This window comes from Lolium perenne, chromosome 4, assembly GCF_019359855.2.
Source record: "Lolium perenne isolate Kyuss_39 chromosome 4, Kyuss_2.0, whole genome shotgun sequence".
NCBI classification, from domain to species: Eukaryota; Viridiplantae; Streptophyta; class Magnoliopsida; order Poales; family Poaceae; genus Lolium; species Lolium perenne.
The window spans coordinates 131,482,438-131,504,624 of record NC_067247.2 but is presented as its reverse complement, the minus strand read 5'-3'; the positions used below and the strand labels follow the sequence as shown (position 1 = coordinate 131,504,624).

The 22,187-nt window shown below is 45.8% G+C and overlaps 1 non-coding gene across 4 annotated transcripts; it reads left to right on the top strand.

The window, feature by feature from the left end:
- The first annotated feature begins 12,655 nt into the window (after window positions 1-12,655).
- LOC127293920 (uncharacterized) lies at window positions 12,656-17,688 on the top strand. Of its 4 annotated transcripts, none has more exons than XR_007846233.2 (3): window positions 12,656-16,585; window positions 17,132-17,194; window positions 17,289-17,407. It is a non-coding gene; the product is annotated as an uncharacterized protein (transcript). The 4 variants fall into 4 exon arrangements; XR_007846234.2 differs by having other exon boundaries at window positions 17,132-17,191; window positions 17,289-17,404; XR_011742823.1 differs by lacking the exon at window positions 17,132-17,194 and having other exon boundaries at window positions 17,406-17,688.
- The last annotated feature ends 4,499 nt before the right edge of the window (window positions 17,689-22,187 follow it).

The following is a 22,187-nucleotide window of genomic DNA, read 5'->3' as shown; positions in this document are numbered from 1 at the left end:
AAATAAAATGAGGAAGCTCCCCAAGGTACATGTATAAATTAAAATGTTGCATTTGAATACAATATGCATAACATGGAATCCTCACTCCCTTATTACCATTTAAAACACAAACATTTGCAATAGATCATAGATAGAAAATTAAGCTTAACACTTGAAACAAACAAATGGTTGAGCAACAAGTAAGAGGCACCATAATAAAAAGGCTCAACCAAGAGGATATGTGAAAGGCATGATAAAGCATATTATAAGACTATTACAAGGATGAGCAAAAAAGCATCATCATAGTCTTCAATGAATTATATTGCTTAGCATGACCAATCAACACGCAATAAATAAATAAGATATCAAAAGGAGATGTATCATCTCTTATGTGTATAAGTTTCTCTAAGTGGGCAATATCACAAAGATATTTATCCACAAAGAAACATGCACACACAAAATAGATACGCAAGAAAAATAGTATGATATCCAAGACAAAGTCATGCAATATACCAATAAGAATTTGTGCTTAATAGCATGGCCAAAGGCTCAATTTTATCTTATTGTACATTCATGAACTTCAACCACAAACAACTAAAATACATCACAAATATCAACAAGGGATAGAAGATAGTTGGGATGCATTTGAGAAAGGCAACAAGTATCACAAACGAGGATACCAAAAGAAGTAACTAAATTTGCACTTTCATCTATATTGCACATGTGAGAGCCTTGAGGAATTGATATGCAATAAAATTGCTAGATAGGCATAGTTGGGATGGATGAATCATGAGCATGATTTAAAATACTTCCCAACAAATGCACTCATCTCAAATTACTCACATTCACAATAAAGAGGTTTCATTAAGACTTTTGCAAGAAGCACAACATTTGCAAATCAAGAGATTCATGCCAAGATGCAACCATAATGTTGGATACAAGAAAAGTATGCATGAGAAGATACTTGTTACCAAGATAGCATTAGTGTGGATGTAGTAGATATGTGTTCGTTGACCATCCTAGCTTGCCTCAAGTTACCATTGAGTCACCACTTATTTCCAAGAGTGAGACAAACATTCAATGCATATCCATTGTACCTAACACAAAGGTAAGTACAAAATGGTCCCCAAACTAATTGGGTCCGAAGTAGTTAGACACACTACAACATATAGGACAAACTCCACAATTCTATGTGCATATAGATATGAAATTGAATTTCATGCACATCTTAGCCAAATTAGGATTTGATGGAGTTTACCCTATATATTGGATCAATGAAAGTGACACATGCCATAAGATATACATATATTAAATATGCATGATCAATACTTTCAAGGACCAATGGAAGATACAATTTGGACATAACACCAAATAAATCAAGAGACAATGGTTGCCCAAATTATATCAAAGAATCAAATCAACACAAGATTGACTCCAAAGACTTATCTCATTATAAGAAGCTAATTAAGCCTAAGCACAAAGGAATGAGATAACCAACTCCCAAGAGAGCAAGGTTCCAGCAAATAAACCAAACCCTCGACACTTTTTATGATGGCACAAAGTACCAAAAAGAAAATTTATGTCTCCCAAAACCAAATTTTTGATAATGATCAAAAGAAGTTTAAGCATTATAACAAATATAGGAGAGCTCTCCCAAGATTAGTGCATTATCTAGGATTTAGAATATGGATACAAAATGCACAAAACTAGGATCATCACGCTACCTATATCTACTAAAAACGCTGAGAAAGTTTGAATAGACAAATTAGATCCATGAGATGCAAGGAAGACACATGGGAGTCAAAGCACAACAAATTCATGGCAATAAATAAGGCAATTTAAACACAAGAGCCAATGTAGATATGATCAATAAATATCTACCTCATAATTGATTACCAATTGTCCTAGGACAAGAGGTATTAGAAAATATTTCCCGGTGGTAGTTTGTAAGTATACATAAGATCATATTTACAACGAACAAAGCATATGGTAAAAGATAAGAGTTAACCATCATGCAAAGAAAGTTTCTTGATAGCTTCATTTAGTCATACCAACATGCAAGGCAATTAATAGCATTCATACCAACATGCAAAGCAATTAATAGTATGACTTGAAGAACATGGTTTTCCAAAAATGTATTGAGGGACACGTTGTGAAAAACCATGCCAAGAAAAACTTTCACAAATAAGATCCACAAAGATGTTAGCAATGAAGCTATTTAAGCAAATTGGAGTTTGTTTGAGCAAACATGCCACATAGGAGAGAGATAATTTACAATATCAATTCTATGTGACACAACCTCAAATGTTCACATTTTCTAGGCTTGTAATATGCACAAAGCTTATTACTCCCCCATAATGTGATAAGGAATTTATTTTCACAAGAGGCAAATAAGATCCAACTAGAGATATTAATGGACAACAGAATTTGAATTTCTCATGAATATGACATATCACATAGAGACTAGATAATCTTGCAATATCAATTCTAAGTGATATTCCTCATGTACACACATTGTTAGGATCATGAAATTCCCAAAGGAATATCACTTCCCCAAAATGGGATAGTCCATTAATTGCTCATAAGAGCCATATAAGATACAACAAGATGCAAAGAGGCTCCAACACAAACACAAATACATGGTGTGCAACCCAACATGCATAGACTTGATTTCTCAAGAAAAGCAAGTAGGAAGCACAACATATACACACACATGTTAGGAACAAAACTAACACATGCAAAGGGGCAAGTAACTTTGAATATAAATGAGTTGAGCACATGTTACCGCAAGGAGGAACATTGAATATATGATAGAAGCAAGATAACCAAGACTTGGCTTGAGATAATATAAATGATGAAGATCCCTTAATTCTTCATGATGTAGCCAAGTCTCCAATGCCCTCCAAAAATCACCTATTGATCAAGTTTTCGATTGTTGGTCCCCAACTAAGTTGGGTCCTAAGAGGTTAGTCACAATAGGCTTGGCAACCCAAATGGTTCTTTTCTTGACACCACTTTGAGCACCAAAAAATTTGGCAAACACATTGCCACCCTCATCCTTACGAAGAGAATAAACATCATCAATGGTGATAGAGTTGGATGAGGTACCAATAGTGCAAAAGGAGGAGATGTGGCCCTTCTCACGGCATATGTAGCAAGTTCTTTTCTTCTCCTTCTTCTCACTAGATTTCTCCACAATGGGAGCATTGGCTTGAATCTTCTTGGGAAGTGGCATTTCTTCAACTTGAGGTTGAATATGAGTTTGAGCTTGAGGCCGCTTCCCTTTTTTCTTCTCCTTCAAAGGGCAAGATCTAACATGATGCCCTTCAATTTTGCACTTGAAGCAAACAATCTTGGCCGGGTCTTTGACTTGTAATTGGCCCTTCTTAATCTTGTTGTTCTTGGACTTGTTCTTGTTGTTGGAGTTGAATCCAAGTCCACTCTTGTCATTGGCGGATCGTTGCACACTTAACATCTTGTCAAGTTTGCATTTCCAGTCATGACCCTTTACCAAGTCGTTCTTCAAAGAAGAGACTTGGGCCTTGAGCTCTTTGATTTCCTCTACATGGTTAGTAACAACACAAGTACTAGAGGAAGTAGAACCTTCATTGTTAGAGCAACAAGGCAAGGAAGATAATTCATCACAAGATTTAGCAATATTATGAGTGGATGAATTACTAGGACTAGCACATGGCAATATAACATTTCGAGTAGTAGTGCTAGTACCCACATGAGGCTCACAAGGTGTTGCCTTAGATATTATAGCCTCATGAGCTAACTTTAGCCTATCATGAGAGGCTAGAAGATCCTCATAGGAGCTAGAAACCTTTCCATGATTTTCTTCCAATTTCCCATAATTGCTAGTTAGCAATTTAAGTTGAGCCCTTAGCTCAACATCCTCCTTCAAGATAGATGCTTCACAAGAAGTAGAGTTAGTAGCACACGCATCATTATTAATAGCAATGGGAGAAGGCAATTTGTCATGCTCTTTTAGATAAGAAGCTTTAAGTTGCTCATGCAACTCGGTGAGTTTGGTGAGCGCACTCTCAATAACCCTTGAGCCCTTTTTGAGTTGCTCAAAATCCTCAAGGAGTTTAGCATTAACAAACACAAGCTTATCATTTTTTAGCTTTAGTTCATTTTCCACCTCAAGAGCTCTATCATGGTTTTCCTTTTCTCTAGACAATTCTAGAGCAAAGGTTTCCTCAAGAGCTTCCTTGGTGGTTTGTTCTTCTTCAAGTTCATCCTTTAGAGATGCCACATCATTGGCGTACTCACGTTCAAGAGCACCCTTTTTATCAATGGTGTTCTCATGCATCCAAATAAGTTTTTGGCTCTCAATAGCGGTAGTCAAGATTTCAAAGAAGTGAGAGCAAGCAATTTTATCTTTGCAAATAACCTTGAAGACACTCTTACCCTTATCGCGTAGAGAGACAACCCAATCCTCTTCTTCATAAACATCCTCATCCTTATCACCACGAGAAGTATGAGGTTCCATGGTAGGAGATACCGTGGAACCCTTGGCCATAAGGCACATATGAGAACCATGAGATAAAGATGAGGAGTTACTTGAGGCTCCTTTCAAGATCTTGTCTTGACCAATAGAATCTTTGGTTTCCTCTACAATGTTAGTCACACAACAACTAGAGGAAATAGAAGCATTTTTATCATGGCCACAAGACAAAGCAAGCATATCATCATTAGATTTATTCAAGCAACTTACACATGATATGCAAGGACTGTCAACACAAGCATGTAAATCATTTCTAGTGCTAGATGTGTTTAAGTCCAGAGATGAACCATTGGAATGAGATATAGATGAAGGATCATCAATAGTAAGCTCAATACCGACATTGCAATTTCCATCACCACTCACCATATCATTACTTTGTGTCTTGCCACACATTGGTGAAGTGGATGAAGATGAGAACTCATCACGGCCGGAAGTGGAAGCAATACAATCATCCTTAATAATATTGGACACATCATATTTGTCTTGAAGCTTTGTCCATAATTCATGAGAGCTCCCAAAAGGCATGATTGATGAAGTAACTACATTGCTCACAACAACGGAAAACACATGAGAAGCAAGAGCATCGAGGCAAGAGTTTTTCTCCTCCTCAAGAGATAAATTTTGAGGATCCTTAGGAGAAGAAAAACCCATGCCAAGAAATCGCTCCATGTCCGGGGACATACCCCGTAAGATTTTAAGCACATAAATTTTTCATAGATCATAATTTGTGCCATCAAATATAAACAAGTTATTGTGCGCTAATCCCCTAATCGACATCTTTACTCTCAAGGCGGTGAAGCCTAAGAATGAGAGACCTTGCTCTGATACCAACTGAAAGTACACGGATGTCGCCTAGAGGGGGGGTGAATAGGCGATTTAAAACTTTTACGAGATGGGCTTAACAAATGCGGAATTAAACTAGCGTTTTACTTTGTCAAGCCCAAAGCCTATATACTATGGTTCACCTATGTGCACCAACAACTTATGCTAAGCAATACAAGCAAGTATGTGATAGAAAGATATATATAACTTCAAGCACGATGGCTATCACAAGGTAAAGTGCATAAGTAAAGAGCTCGGGTATAGAGATAACCGAGGCACGCGGGAGACGATGATTTATCCCGGAGTTCACACTCTTGCGAGTGCTAATCTCCGGTGGAGAGGTGCGGTTGCTTAGTGCTCCCGAACGCCACAAGAGGCTCACCTTGAGGTGTGGTTGCTCGATGCACACCAACGCCACAAAGGCCTCACCCCAAGATGCGGTACTCACACCACACACCGAACGCCACGAAGGCGCCTCACCTAAATCTCCGGTGACCCTCGCCACAAAGGCCTAGGTCACGGTTCCACTAAGGGATTTCCTTCGAGGCGGAAACCGGGCCTTACACAAAGGTTGGGGCACACATCCACAACTTAATCGGAGGCTCCCAACAAATCACCACAAAGGTCTAGAATCCGTCTAGGGTTCCAAGAACCCAAGAGTAACAACCTTCTTGCTTTCACCACCACGAATCACCGTGGAGAACTCAAACTGATGCACCAAATGCAATGGCAAGAACACCACAAAGATGCTCAAGTCCTTCTCTCTCAAATTCCAACAAAGCTACAAAAGCTATTGGGGGAATAAGAGAGGAAGAACAAAGAGGAGAACACACAATTCTCCAAGATCTAGATCCCAAAGATTCACTCACAAAGAGATGATTTGGTTTGGTCAAAGTGTGGATCTAGATCCCCTCAATCTTTCTCTCAAAAAGATGCAAGAATCATGGGAGGGAGAGGGAGATAGCAAGCTCAAAGAAGGTCAACAATGGAGGCAAAAACGAGCTCAAACGGTTGGGGAACTTTGGAGAAGAAGACCCCCTTAAATAGGGCAAGAGAAATCTGCCCGTTATGCACAAAACTCGTCAAAACCGGAACTTCCGGTCATTTGGGGCGGAACTTCCGCCCCCCGGAAGTACCGGCCAACTTCCGGGTGAAGTAGGGCGTCCCCGGGAAGCTTACAGTATGTTTTCTACGTGCAGAATCGTCATTTCCGGAAGTTCGGCGGAAGTAGGGCGGAAGTTCCGGCCACCGAAACTTCCGGCCAACTTCCGGCCAAAAAACTGCTTCACGGAAACTTGAATAACTTTTGCATCCGGACTCCGATTTTGATGATCTTGGGCTCGTTTCGAAGCTAGTAACAAGCTCTACAAGATCATGCAGGGAACCATCATAGTCCAGTAAGTTAGGATAGAAATAAATGATGAAAGGTTTGACCTATCTAAAAAAGACATGCCGGTAAAACCTCCAACCTCGAAAATGCAACAACTTGAGTTAGAAAACTCGAATTTGGGTGAAACCAATTTTGTTGTAAAGAAGATGACAAGAGCTACCCCACAAAAAGTGAAAAGCTTAAGAACAAGTGGGGTAGATTTTTCTATGTATTTTAGAGTGAAACCTCTCAATACGAGAAACCGAGAAAAACTCCAATATCGAAAACGCAACAAGTGATTAATGCGGAATCCGTTTTCGATGAACTAGAGATTGTAATGAGAATAAGCACAAGCTCTAAAACACCATATGGATAAGATACAAATAACAAACAAGAAAGATGATGCAAGGATGCAAAGGTTTGAGCTCTCCGAAGGATACGATCGAGTTAGTCACTCGAGAGCCCTCTTGATAGTACGGCAACTAAACTATAAACCGGTCTCCAACTACACTATGAGACCGGTGAGAAAGAAACCCTATCAAGAGCAAACCTTATACTTGCGCATTCCACTTGAGCTCGATGATGACGATCTTGACCGCAACAAGATGGAACGCTTTTCTTGCTTGTGCTTGCTTGACAAAGTCTTGTAGATTGCTCCCCCATAAACCACCATGGGAGAGCTTCTTCTTCGACGCAACTTCACATATCCATGATCACCATATGGATGGCAAGAGTCAATCAAAGGATCTCTTCAAGATGGTTCATCTTGAACTAGCACTTCATTTCTCCATGGCAAGCTTCAAGCTTATGATCTCTTCGAGTTGGCTCATCTTGAACTTGCACTTCATTTCTTCATTCTTCATCATATTGATGTCTTGAAGTAACTTGAGGGCTCACTTCATCTTCATCTTCAAGACATACTTGACACTTGATATCCTTCATCAATTTCTTCTTATTGCAACCTAATACAAACATGTTGATGTCTTGAAGTAACTTGATGGCTCACTTCATCTTCATCTTCAAGACATACTTGACACTTGATATCCTTCATCAAATTCTTCTTATTGCAACCTTGAAGCCAACATATGGTTCAAGAATTGCCTATGGACAACTCCTACAAATATAACTCAATGCAAACATTAGTCCATAGGGATTGTCATTAATTACCAAAACCACACATGGAGGCTCCATGCACTTTCAGTGGAAAAGTGACATTATCCCGTCACAAGATAATTAAGATTCAAGACCATGGTGTTGTAGCCCTCGTCCATACGAATCCAACAAGACAAAGAACACCTCAATCATCAAGTTTATTTGATGAAATGACACCCAAAATATGAAAGAAACCAAAAACTTTAATGAGCATTGGTATGGACATGGCGACTGTACCGAAAGCCCGTACCACCCACCGTTGGGCCCGTAACGTCAAACCAAACCTATTTTGTGAATATGTATGGGTGTATTCGCGGCGGAGCTTCCAAGGATCCCAAAATCAACCTCATGGAGCCTATTTAAGGATGGGGAGAACCTAGCCTCCTCCAACAATCCCCTCCATAAGCCTCCACGACGGAGCCCAGCCGTCGTGCCACCTCCATTGATAGATCTTCAACACCACCACTATCAAATTATTAGAGGAAGAGGGGGAGAAGGGGAGCGTCGCCATCACCATTTGGCTCTTGGTTAGGATTTGTGCACGCCAACCATCATCACCATGTCCATCAATGCCCACATCCCCCTACCCTGTGTATTTGTAAGTTGAGCATGGTTGTGACCTTAATTAAATATGCATCTATGTTTTATTATTCATCCATGCTTGAGTGATTGATCTAGTTATAGGTTGAGGTATGATGTAGTGCGCGATGTTAGAATATGTCGCCAACCTAGTATTTGCATATATAGAGTAGAAAGATGAGTGCATGTGATTTTTTGGTCCGAAAGTGTACTATTGTCTTGTGAGTGATAGCCCAAGGATTATACATAGTGCACACATGTGTGATAGCCTGGTAATCATAAGGGGAATATTTTTTATCCAAGAAACCTCTCGTATAATAATGGATGACACATAGTCTCCCTTTAGTACTAGTGAGACCGAAAGCCTACAAACCACCTTTCATTCTAGTCAATCCTACGTGTAAATTCCCTATAGTTTAATTTTTGTTCTAGTTTAGTTCTTGTCTAATTTGTATTCTAGTTACTTTTAGTCCATTCTTAAAATCACAAAAAATCCATAGCAACTTGTATAATAGGATATTTTTAAAGCATAGTTCGGGTGTGAAATCTTTTTGCGTATTGTGACAACGTAGTTGCAGGGAAGAGTAGTTTCCAAGGATAGAAGCAAAACTCTTTCGTGCAACGATATACTTGTGGATATACTTCCTATGAAAATACTAGGATAACTCTATTATAAAATTGTAGGTTATAAAGGCTGAAGATCACTTATTACAGACGTTGCTATCTTTGTTAACATGGAGGCAAAAACCATAAACTAATATATTGAGTTTTGCCTTAGTAGTTAGGTTTAGAATTTGTCGCGTCAATGGGGTGGTGGGAGTGGTGCCCCGGCGAATAAATCTGCCTCAATTCTACTTCCACATTGGCGACGGCCTTCACAGCGGTGTCTCGGAGTTGATGGCAACATATGCTTGTCGATCTTTCAGATCAACAGCTTGGTCCTCTCTCCAATCTCCAGCTCTAGCGAAATTAGTTTCTCGGCGTGTCGATGGTGTTCGTCTTATCTACGGCGGCGCCGGGGGCAAGGACGAGGTGGATGCGCTGGAGCAAGGATGTTGGTCATCGTGGTGGGTCTGTCGTTATCCCCCACTTCGTCGATGGGATACGGTGGATCTTGGTCCAAGGTAGCACAAGGATGTCCCTCGGTCGATGTGCCACATCGACAAGTGCCTTGCTGCTTGCAGCGAGCCTGCTTGCCGACTCACAAAGCCTCGTTGGCAATGGTACTTATTTTGATCTAGCAAAGGTGGAGGTTCAGCGTCACTTCCCACGTGCGTCTAGACGGTGTTGGAGTTTGGCGGTGGCTGATGTCTACGCACACTTCTATTCTTGTAGACAGTGTTGGGCATTGATACGTTGTTAACGCGTGAAGCACACGTCCGTTGGGAACCCCAAGAGGAAGGTGTGATGCGTACAGCAGCAAGTTTTCCCTCAGTAAGAAACCAAGGTTATCGAACTAGTAGGAGATGAAGGCCACGTGAAGGTTGTTGGCGGAGGAGTGTAGTGCGGCGCAACACCAGGGATTCCGGCGCCAACGTGGAACCTGCACAACACAATCAAAATACTTTGCCCCAACTTAACAGTGAGGTTGTCAATCTCACCAGCTTGCTGTAAACAAAGGATTAAATGTATGGTGTGGAAAATGATGTTTGTTTGCAATGAGCAGCAGAGAACAATGATTGCAGTAGATTGTATTCAGATGTAAAAGAATGGACCGAGGTCCACAGTTCAATAGTGGTGTCTCTCCAATAAGAAATAGCATATTGGGTGAACAAATTACAGTTGGACAATTGACAAATAGAGAGGGCATAACAATGCACATACATATCACGATGACTAATATGAGATTTACTTAGGGCATTACGACAAAGTACATAGACCGCTATCCAGCATGCATCTATGCCTAAAAAGTCCACCTTCGGGTTAGCATCCACACCCCTTCCAGTATTAAGTTGCAAACAACAGACAATTGCATTAAGTATGGTGCGTAATGTAATCAACACAAATAGCCTTAGACAAAGCATCGATGTTTTATCCCTAGTGGAAACAACACATCCACAACCTTAGAACTTTTTGTCACTGTCCCAGATTCAATGGAGGCATGAACCCACTATCGAGCATAAATACTCCCTCTTGGAGTCACAAGTATCAACTTGGCCAGAGCCTCTACTAGCAACAGAGAGCATGCAAGATCATAAACAACACATATATGATAGATCAATAATCAACTTGACATAGTATTCCATATTCATCGGATCCCATAAAACACAACATGTAGCATTACAAATAGACGATCTTGATCATGATAGGTAGCTCACAAGATCTAACATGATAGCACAATGAGGAGAAGACAACCATCTAGCTACTACTATGGACCCATAGTCCAAGGATGAACTACTCACACATCAGTCCGGAGGCGATCATGGTGATGTAGAGTCCTCCGGGAGATGATTCCCCTCTCCGGCAGGGTGCCGGAGGCGATCTCCTGAATCCCCCGAGATGGGATTGGCGGCGGCGGCGTCTCTGGAACTTTTTCCGTATCGTGGCTCTCGGTAATAGGGTTTTCGCGACGGAGAGTTTAAGTAGGCGGAAGGGCAGAGTCGGTGGAGGCACAGGGGCCCCACACCATAGGCCGGCGCGGGCCCCTCCCTGGCCGCGCCGCCCTATGGTTTGGGCGCCTCGTGGCCCCACTTCGTATCCTCTTCGGTCTTCTGGAAGCTCCGTGGAAAAATAAGACCCTGGGCGTTCGTTTCGTCCAATTCCGAGAATATTTCCTTTGTAGGATTTCTGAAACCAAAAACATCACAAAACAGGAACTGGCGCTTCAGCATCTCGTTAATAGGTTAGTGCCGGAAAATGCATAATAATGACATAAAGTGTATAAAACATGTGAGTATTGTCATAAAACTAGCATGAAACATAAGAAATTATAGATACGTTTGAGACGTATCAAGCATCCCCAAGCTTAGTTCCTACTCGCCCTCGAGTAGGTAAACGATAACAAGGATAATTTCTGAAGTGACATGCTATCATAATCTTGATCAATACTATTGTAAAGCATATGAGGTGAATGAAGTGATTCGAAGCAATGCTAAAGACAATAATTAAACAACTAAATCATATAGCAAAGAGTTTTTATGAATAGTACTTTCGAGACAGGCATCAATAAGACTTGCATAGGAGTTAACTCATAAAGCAATAAATTCTTAGTAGAAAATTTTGAAGCAACACAAAAGGAAGATATAAGTTTCAGCAGTTGCTTTCAACTTCAACATGTATATCTCATGGATAATTGTCAACACAAAGTAATATGATGAATGCAAATAAGAAAGTATGTAGGAATCAATGCACACAGTTGACACAAGTGTTTGCTTCTAAGATAGAAAGAAGTAGGTAGACTGACTCAACATAAAGTAAAAGAATGGCCCTTCGCAGAGGGAAGCATGGATTACTATTTTTGTGCTAGAGCTTTTATTTTGAAAACATAGAAACAATTTTGTCAATAGTAGTAATAATTCATATGTGTTATGCATAAGACATCCTATAAGTTGCAAGCCTCATGCATAGAATACCAATAGTGCTCGCACCTTGTCCTAATTAGCTTGGATTTACATGGATTATCACTGCATAACATATGTTTCAACCAAGTGTCACAAATGGGTACCTCTATGCCGCCTGTACAAAGGTCCATGGAGATAGATCGCATTTGATTTCTCGTTTTTGATAAATCTCAACTAAAGACATCCATACCGGGACAACATAGAAAACAGATAATGGACTCCTCTTTAATGCATAAGCATTCAACAACAGATAATATTGTCCAAATTGAAACTTCCACCATAATACATGACTTTAGTTGGCAGTCCAATGTTCTTCTCTAACAATATGCATACTCAAACCATTTGATCATGATAAATCACCCTTACTTCAGATAAGACGAACATGCATATCAACTCACATGATATTCAACAAATGTGTAATAGTTGATGGCGTCCCCAGAAACATGGTTACCGCTCAACAAACAACTTATAAGAAATAAGATCATAAGCTACATATTCTTTACCACAATAGTTGATATCGTTTGATTTAACTCTTGATCCGTCCGTGAAAAAAAGGATTTTTTCCCAAGGGAGCCCCGTTCAGATCATTCGCTGACCGAACCAACGGCGAGGATATTTCGTAAAGAAAGTTTTTTTTCCTTGGACTCATATCATAATAAGTGCTAGGTGTGGTTCGCCCGATCTCAAGTCCAAACCCTTCTCCCTCCCCACCCAAATCTCGCTCCCACGCGACACCCTAGCCCGCGCCGCCGCCATGGACGGGATCGACGCGGAGCTCGCGCACGCACAGGACGAGCGCCGGAAGCTGGAGGAGGCCCTGGCGGCCGGCGCGCCCATGGCCGTCTCCTCCGTCACCTTCGACAAGGACCTCTACGGCGGGGGCAGCTCGGGCGCCGACCGCTTCGCCGGCTACGACACCTCCATCCCGGCCTCCGAGGACGACGCACCCGACGACGAGCCCGCCGCCGCCGCCAACCCCGCCGCGCGCCGCCTCGCGTCCTACACGGGCCACGCCCTCGCCGCCGCCGACATCCCCCGGTCAGACGACGACGACGGGGCCGCCGCCAAGAAGTCCCAGCGCATCATCGACCGCGAGGACGACTACCGCCGCCGCCGCCTCGACCGCATCATCTCGCCCGCGCGCCACGACCCCTTCGCCGCCGGGGAGGCCACCCCGGACCCCTCCGTCCGGACCTACGGCGACGCCATGCGCGAGAGCAAGGTGCAGCAGGAGAAGGAGCACGTCCTGCGCGAGATCGCCAAGAAGAAGAAGGAGGAGGAGGAGAAGGCCAAGGACAAGAAGCCTGCGCCCGACCTACCTCCAGCGGCAGCCACCAAGCGGCGCAACAGGTGGGATCAGTCGCAGGACGGCGATGCTGCTGCTGCTGCTGCCGGGGCCAAGAAGGCCAAGACTGCCTCGGACTGGGATGCCCCTGACGCGACTCCTGGGATCGGACGCTGGGACGCCACCCCTGGCCGTGTGGGAGATGCCACGCCCTCTGTGAGGAGGAACAGATGGGATGAGACGCCAACTCCAGGGAGGATGGCTGATGCAGACGCAACTCCCGCAGCCGGCGGCATCACTCCAGGAGCCACCCCTTCTGGAGCGTGGGATGCTACACCTAAGCTACCTGGCGGGCTTGTCACACCAACGCCCAAGAAGCAGAGGTCGCGGTGGGATGAGACGCCGGCCAGTATGGGGAGTGCAACACCTGGTGGCACCGCAGCGACGCCTGCGTCTTACACTCCTGGGCCGACGCCGTTTGGGGCAGAAAACCTCGCAACGCCAACACCTGGCCATATCGCTCGAGGCGCCGTGACTCCGGAGCAGTGGCAGCTGATGAAGTGGGAGCGGGACATTGAGGAGCGCAACAGGCCTCTCACCGATGAGGAGCTTGACGCCATGCTCCCGCAGGAGGGGTACAAGATTCTCGAACCTCCAGCTTCATACCAGCCCATACGCACACCGGCAAGGAAGCTGCTTGCTACGCCAACGCCTCTGACCACACCACTTTATAACATTCCAGAGGAGAATCGTGGACAGCAGTATGATGTGCCCAAGGAAATGAGCGGTGGCTTGCCAGACATGAAGCCGGAAGATTACCAGTACTTTGGACCATTGCTGGATGAGGACAGCGAGGAGCAGCTAACGCCGGAGGAGCAGAAGGAGAGGAAGATCATGAAACTTCTCTTCAAGGTTAAGAATGGCACGCCCCCGCAGCGAAAGACAGCACTTCGGCAGCTCACTGACAAAGCGCGGGAGTTTGGTGCTGGTCCTCTGTTCAACAAAATCCTGCCATTGCTCATGCAGCCGACGCTCGAGGACCAGGAGCGGCATCTCCTGGTGAAGGTCATTGATAGGGTGCTGTATAAACTCGATGAGCTGGTCCGTCCATTTGTGCACAAGATTCTGGTTGTTATTGAACCACTTCTGATTGACGAGGATTACTATGCTCGTGTTGAGGGCAGGGAGATTATCTCTAACCTGAGCAAAGCTGCTGGTCTTGCTACAATGATTGCCGCCATGAGACCAGATATTGATAACATTGACGAGTATGTGAGGAATACAACTGCTAGGGCCTTCAGTGTGGTGGCTTCTGCTTTGGGTATCCCTGCCCTCCTCCCATTTTTGAAGGCTGTCTGTCAGAGTAAGAAGTCATGGCAAGCTCGGCACACTGGTATCAAGATTTGTCAGCAGATTGCTATTCTCATGGGCTGCGCTGTTCTGCCTCACCTTAAGAGTCTAGTTGAGATCATTGAGCATGGTCTAAGTGATGAGAACCAGAAAGTACGGACGATCACTGCCCTCTCTCTTGCTGCACTTGCTGAAGCTGCTGCGCCCTATGGCATAGAAAGTTTTGATAGTGTGTTGAAGCCTCTCTGGAAGGGTATCAGATCTCACCGTGGAAAGGTCCTTGCTGCCTTCTTGAAGGCTATTGGTTTCATCATCCCTCTTATGGATGCTCTGTATGCCAGTTACTACACGAAGGAGGTGATGCAAGTCCTAATTAGGGAATTCCAGTCACCAGATGAAGAGATGAAGAAGATTGTCCTAAAGGTTGTTAAACAGTGTGTCAGCACAGAGGGTGTAGAGGCTGATTATATCCGGTCCGACATCCTTCCAGAATTCTTCAAACACTTCTGGGTTAGGAGGATGGCTTTAGATCGTAGGAACTATAAGCAACTCGTGGAAACAACTGTGGAGATGGCAAACAAGGTGGGAGTTACTGGTATTGTTGGTAAGATTGTTGAGGATCTGAAAGATGAAAGTGAGCCTTACAGGAGAATGGTGATGGAAACAATTGAGAAGGTGGTGGCTAATTTGGGTGCCTCAGATATTGATCCTCGTTTAGAGGAGCTGCTTATCGATGGCATCCTGTATGCTTTCCAAGAGCAGACAAGTGATGATGCAAATGTCATGCTTAATGGTTTCGGAGCTGTTGTGAATGCACTCGGCCAGAGGGTCAAGCCTTACCTTCCTCAGATATGTGGTACCATCAAGTGGCGGTTGAACAATAAGAGTGCAAAAGTTAGGCAGCAAGCTGCTGATTTGATCTCAAGGATAGCCATTGTGATGAAGCAGTGCCAGGAGGAGCAGCTTATGGGTCACCTGGGTGTTGTGCTGTATGAGTACTTGGGAGAGGAGTATCCTGAGGTCCTGGGTTCAATTCTTGGAGCTTTGAAGGCTATTGTGAATGTTATTGGTATGACCAAGATGACACCGCCTATCAAGGATCTTCTTCCTCGGCTGACCCCCATCTTGAAGAATAGGCACGAGAAGGTCCAAGAGAACTGCATTGATCTAGTTGGTAGGATTGCTGACCGTGGAGCAGAATTTGTACCAGCTAGGGAGTGGATGAGGATTTGTTTTGAGCTGCTGGAAATGTTGAAGGCTCACAAGAAGGGCATCAGAAGAGCTACTGTGAACACATTTGGTTATATTGCGAAGGCGATTGGGCCACAGGATGTGTTGGCCACTCTGTTGAATAACTTGAAGGTGCAGGAGAGACAGAACCGTGTTTGCACTACTGTGGCAATTGCTATTGTTGCTGAAACTTGCTCGCCTTTCACAGTTTTACCTGCCCTCATGAATGAGTACCGGGTTCCAGAGCTCAATGTCCAGAATGGTGTTTTGAAATCTCTCTCATTCCTCTTTGAGTATATTGGCGAGATGGGGAAAGATTACATATATGCTGTCACTCCCTTGCTTGAAGATGCTTTAATGGACAGGGATCTAGTTCACAGACAGACTGCTGCATCTGCTGTTAAACATATGGCTCTAGGAGTTGCTGGCTTGGGCTGTGAGGATGCTCTTGTCCACTTGCTTAACTTTGTCTGGCCCAATATATTTGAGACATCTCCCCATGTCATAAATGCTGTCATGGAGGCCATTGAGGGGATGAGAGTTGCTCTAGGTGCAGCTGTGGTTCTGAATTATTGTCTCCAAGGACTTTTCCACCCAGCAAGGAAAGTACGTGAAGTATATTGGAAGATCTACAATTCACTGTATATTGGTGCACAAGATGCACTTGTTGCTTCTTACCCTGCACTGGGCGACGACGGGGACAATATCTTCAGCCGTCCAGAGCTAGCCATGTTTGTGTGATCAACGTGAGTCATTCTTATTTCTTAATTCTTAATGATAAGTTTGTAATGTTGGATCATGCATTAATTCTTTTCTAGTTTTGGGTGCTCAGTTCCGCTTATGTGTTAATTTCCTTTTTAGTTTACTGTGCTTTTCCTTAAATTTGTGATCTTCCTGAATAAATTCACATCATGATCCTGGCTATGCCAGTAGGCCTTAGAGCAGTGATCCTCCTGTTGGAGGGATGCTTACTTAAATACAAACAACAATTTTTGTAGCTATAGTTCTTAAACGTTAATCGATTTTCTGTTAGCACTTCATGATATCATATGCTTTTGTAATATCTTTCTTCAGAATGATATTGGGTTAAGTGTTTAGGTATGGATACATAATTGCACCACTAGGAGACTGGAAGTCCTTGCCCCTTGTTATTGAGTCAGGGCACATGGCATTTTAGCATTTAAGCAGTAGCAAGTGGTGTACAACTTGTGTTTTCATTTTCCTGTTGCAATTTTGTTGTATTTTTTTTCTCTCCACAAAAGTAAGAATCTGATCTCCAAACGCATTGGCAGGATGTGCATATCCATGTATCGACATCCACATGCATCGATCAATGTGACACATGAACTGGGGTGGTATTTGAATTAGAGCTCGCAGTTAATAATAATTACTTAGTGTTGCTTGTTGTGATGTCTGTTTTTATTGAAGCTGCCTGTTTTGTATTTGCAGGCGTGTTCCTTCCTGAAGGGGATGCAATCTTTAAGAAATGCTCTTTTGTTACCTGGCTACTAAACCGTTTCCGTAATCCGAGGCACTAACTGTTTTCTAAACTGTTGTGCTTTTCAGGTGATGCTGAAGAGTGTTTTCTGTATTGAGACCCGCGTCAGAGTAGCTGAGGATAGTACTGTTTTGGAGAGTGAAGATCATCAATATCGTCTTATGTCCATGTAATATTGGTAGCAGAAGCAAGTACCGTTATCAAAACTTTGTGTTAGCGATGTTTGTGTAACAAATCATCGAGGTGTGTACTGTTACGGTGCCGCAACATGCTATTTATGGTTTGAACGGTTGCCTAGGTTGTGTTTTCAGTTGACTGCCTATAATTTTATATCTCCGTTATGCTGTGACCTATATATTTCTCCAAGAGTGTTTGAAGCGTGTGATGTTTGAAGCGTGTGATGTTACACACCGGTTTGCTTGAACTATCGCCAGCCAGAATGTGGCTCCTAATCAGAAAATGTTGGAACATGTCCTCAACTTTATCTAGATACGGATGACATTTCTTGGCTTGTTCTGCAGTACTCCTATTTTACTCCTACACATAATTACCGCTCAATTGCTTCAATTCAAGGGTGAACTTGTAGTTTTACTTCTTGTGAGTTTTCTTGTGTAAAGTTGCTTGACATAAATATTTATCTTGTGTGATGATCATATGTGTGATCACTGTAAACATATCGTCTAATAAATATATGGTTACATCAAAAAAGCCTAGGTGGCGCTATAGGAAGAACCTGTCTCATGCTCTGAGACAGGAGTGGATATGCCCTCCTATGATGATGTAATCTCGTTCAAATAAACGGGGAAAAGCATCAGCCGGAGTAGTGAACGAATCGCCAAAGAACATTCGACTTCAAGAAATTCATCTGCTAAGAGCATCTCCACTCGTCTCCCTGATGAGGTCCCGAGCGATGTTTTTTCCATTCGGATGGCGAAATTCGATCCAGTTGTGCCTCCGGTTCCTCGTTTTCGTCCGAATTTAGCCCTTCAGTCATCCGGCGAGCCCACGCCATCCTCGGTCCCCCGGGGAGCTATCGGGGAATCCGGACGAGTGAAAAGCGGGAAAGGGCCCGATCTGTCGGCGATTGGACACACGAACCCCACCACCACCTCGCTCAAAATCCCCCCCACCCCTCGTATCTCTCTCGCCGCCGGCACCACCCCGCCGGCTTGTTGCCCAAATTCCGTCATCCCTCCTTCCCACCTGCCTATATTTCGCCGTCTTTCGATGATGGCCTATTTGCCTGCTCATCCGTCTGCCTGTTTTTCGACGACGACCTACTCTTCGTCGTTCGCGTCTCGGCTAGTCTCGACCACGCCCGTCAGGTGTTCGTCCATTTGCCTCGCCGGCATGGACTCGGATGAAGAGGAGGAGCAGATGTTCGTCGAGCTTATTCGAGAAGAGATGGTAGCCGTCGCCCAAGACGAGGAGCACATGATGATCCTCGGTTGCTTATCAAGCATGTACGCCGGGGTGGCAACTGGTCGACGTGGTGGGTTAACACCAGGTTGCCGGAGTGCAAGCCGAGACAGCGAATGGAGGGCTACTGCATGTTGTACGCCGACTACTTCGCCGACAATCCATTGCACGGTGAGACTGTTTTCAGGCGTCATTTCAGGATGAGCAGAAAGCTATTTCTGCAAATTGTGTATGCCATCCGAGACTTTGACCCCTACTTCAGACGCAAGGCGGATTGCACTGGCTTGGTTGGATTTTCGTCACTGCAGAAGTGCACAGTGGCTATGAGGATGCTGGCGTATGGAGCTCCCGGTGATGGTGCAGATGACTATCTTCGGATGGTGGAGTCCACCGCCCTTGATTGTTTCTACCGGTTCTGCAGGGCCGTCATAACAGTGTTCGGGGACTTTTACTTGAGATCACCCACTGTCGAAGACACTCAGAGGATCCTTGCAAGAAATGAAGCTAGGGGTTTTCCAGGGATGCTTGGAATCATTGACTGCATGCATTGGAAATGGAAGAACTATCCGTTTGCGTGGCAGGGAATGTACAAGGGTCACAAAAAAGGCTGCACTGTGGTAAGCAGTGGCTACCCATGATCTCTGGATTTGGCACTCTTTCTTTGGTATGCCTGGATCCAACAATGACATCAACGTCCTAAACTGCTCCCCGATCTTTTCCAAGCTTGTTGAGGGTCATGCTCCCCCGGTGAACTATGTGATCAATGGTCGGCACTACAACAAAGGATACTACCTTGCAGACGGTATCTATCCAAAGTGGGCAACATTTGTGAAGACTATCTCCAGACCCGGCACCCCAAACATTTCGAGTTTGTCAAGAAACAAGAAGCTTGCCGAAAAGACGTCGAGCGTGCATTTGGTGTCCTCCAGCAGAGATTTGCTGTCGTTCGGTTCCCCGCTATGACTTGGTCCAAAGATCAGATGTGGGAGGTGATGAACTGTTGGGTGCTTACACAATATGATTATTGAAAATGAGCGAAAACATCCGGTTCCTCTGGCTGAGCAAGAAGCACCATATGAGAGAGAGGGTCCTCTTGCACAACCTAATCACCAGGTGCCGACATCATGGGCCGCCTTCATTGCTATGCACCAGGAGATTCGAGACTCTACAATGCATCAACAGCTGCAAGATGATCTGGTGGAGCACATATGGACGCTCCGAGGCAACGTCGACGCCAACTAGTCTGTCTTTATTAATTTGTTTTAAAACTTGTGAAATTATTGTGCTTCATTTGTTTCAGCACTTGTTAAACATTGTACTGATTTTCGTAGAATTTGTTTCAGCAACTTTTTGAATCTTGTTTACCGAACTTGTTAAATTTTATGTCAAATTTGTTTGAAATATGTCAAATGGCCGAGGTTGGGGGTGTCCTGCCGGGGGACAGCTGGAACTTCGACGCTCGTAGGCCAAATTTTCCTCCAATCCATAGGAAAATTTCGTCCAATTTGGACATGGGAGGCCAACGAGTGGAGATGGCTCTAAGGGCATCTCCAACGCTCCGACCCAAATGGACGCATTGGACCGTCCGTTTTTTGCTGTTTGGGTCGGCCTCTCGAGAGGCGGATAGACGAGGACATCCGCGATTTTTTTCGTTGCCCAACGCGCAGTGAGACCCAAATACTATCCCTCTTCTCCGCATGTAGTACTAGTTGAACCAGAGCACACATCGCCAGAGCACACATCGCCCCGCCATGGCTCGCCCCTGCCCCTGGTACCTGGCCGGCACGGCGGGCCCGAGCGGCTTCGGCTCGCGCACCACCGCCGAGGAGGCCACGGACGGCGCCGGCGACCTGAGCCACGTCGGGGATCTGGGCGGAGACGGCGCGGGTGCTGGCCATTCGCGGCGCCAGGATGGTGCTCCCGGCAAGAAACCCAAGGCAGCCGAGGACGCCGCGCGCGCCTCCTCGCCGAGCTCGGCCCCGCCACGGACGCCGGCCGCGTCGTGGTGCCGCGCGCACGACGACCAGGGGCGGCGGCTTCTCGGCGAGCGGCATGGTGGCCGGCATGCGCGACGCGGCGAGTCGTGGCGCGGGCGCGGGCACGAGCACGCCCGTGGCCGACGCGCGCCGCCCCGCCCGTGTCCGCCCGTGCCGCCCCGCTCGTGCAAGCTCTATGGCCGACGCGGCCGGCGCCGCGCCGCCCCGCCCCGCCTGTGCCCGTCCCCGTCCGTGGCCGGCGCGGCCGACCGGATGGAGGCGCGGCCCTGTGCCTCGCCGCGTGCACGGCCCCGTCCGCCGCCGCGGCCCCCGTTCGATGCCGCCGGCGTCGCTGCAAGCTCGTAGCGGGCGCTGCCCCGTTCGACATCGCCGGCGCGGCTCCAAGCTCGCTGGGGGCACGGAGCTTGTTTCGCCTTCGGCGACTTCCGGCGGGTGTGAAAAAAAGGGAGACGGCGGCGACCGGTGCCTCCGTGAGTAGGCGACGGCGGCAGTCCACGAGGCGAGCCAAACTCTGTCAGCTCCACCAACGATTTTCATGGAGAAAGGAGGACAGAGGAGAGAGAATGCTGCGGGGTCTACTGGCTTGCTTTTGTCTCCCTGTCAAATGGGCCAGAACGCTTGTCCGGCCGGACAGAACGACCACAGATGGACGCGCGCTCGCGTCCGCCTCGACCCAAAGCGCTCCCAGATTTGCGTCAGTTTTGGGTCAAACCGGACGCTGAGAGTATCCGCTTTTAAGATGGGTTGCCCCGCTGGGTGCAGTTTTGACCCATCCGGACCAATCCGGAGTCCGTTTTTGGGTTTGAGTCCCCGCGTTGGAGATGCCCTAAGAGCATCCCCACTCGTTGGCGCTCCCCACGCCCAAATCCGGCGAAATTTTCGTCCGGATCGGAGGAAGATTTGGCGTGGGGAGTAGTAGTTTCCCAGCCGCGTGCCCAGGCGAAGTTGACGATGCGAATTTAAAAAACGGAAACTTGACAAACTACGGCTAAAAACGGGTGAATATAGACTAAATTTAATGATATTTATTACATTACGGGAGGAGTTCATACATAGAGGCCGAATTCGACTATATTTCGAATTCGGCTAGGGGAATTCAAACGCTAATTCTAAAACACGGCGCTCTACATGCCGAAATGGCGGTAGAACACCGTGTAGTCGCCGCCGTCGTCGTCGGAGCCGTCGTCGTTGGCCTTCGGCTGCGCGGCCTGGCTGCTGCTGCCCTGGCCGGCGTCTCCCCACCCCGGGGATGGCTTGTACCAGTCGTCGTCGGAGGACTCGAGGTCGACGACGGGGACAGCGACGCCGGATGGAGGTGTCGCAGGACGGGAGGCCTCGTGTCCGGCGGGCAGGGGTACCCCGCCTGGTGGAGGAGGTGCCCCTCCCACGCGTGGAGCGACCGGCGGGGGAAGCCGTTGTTGGCTGCGCCGTCGT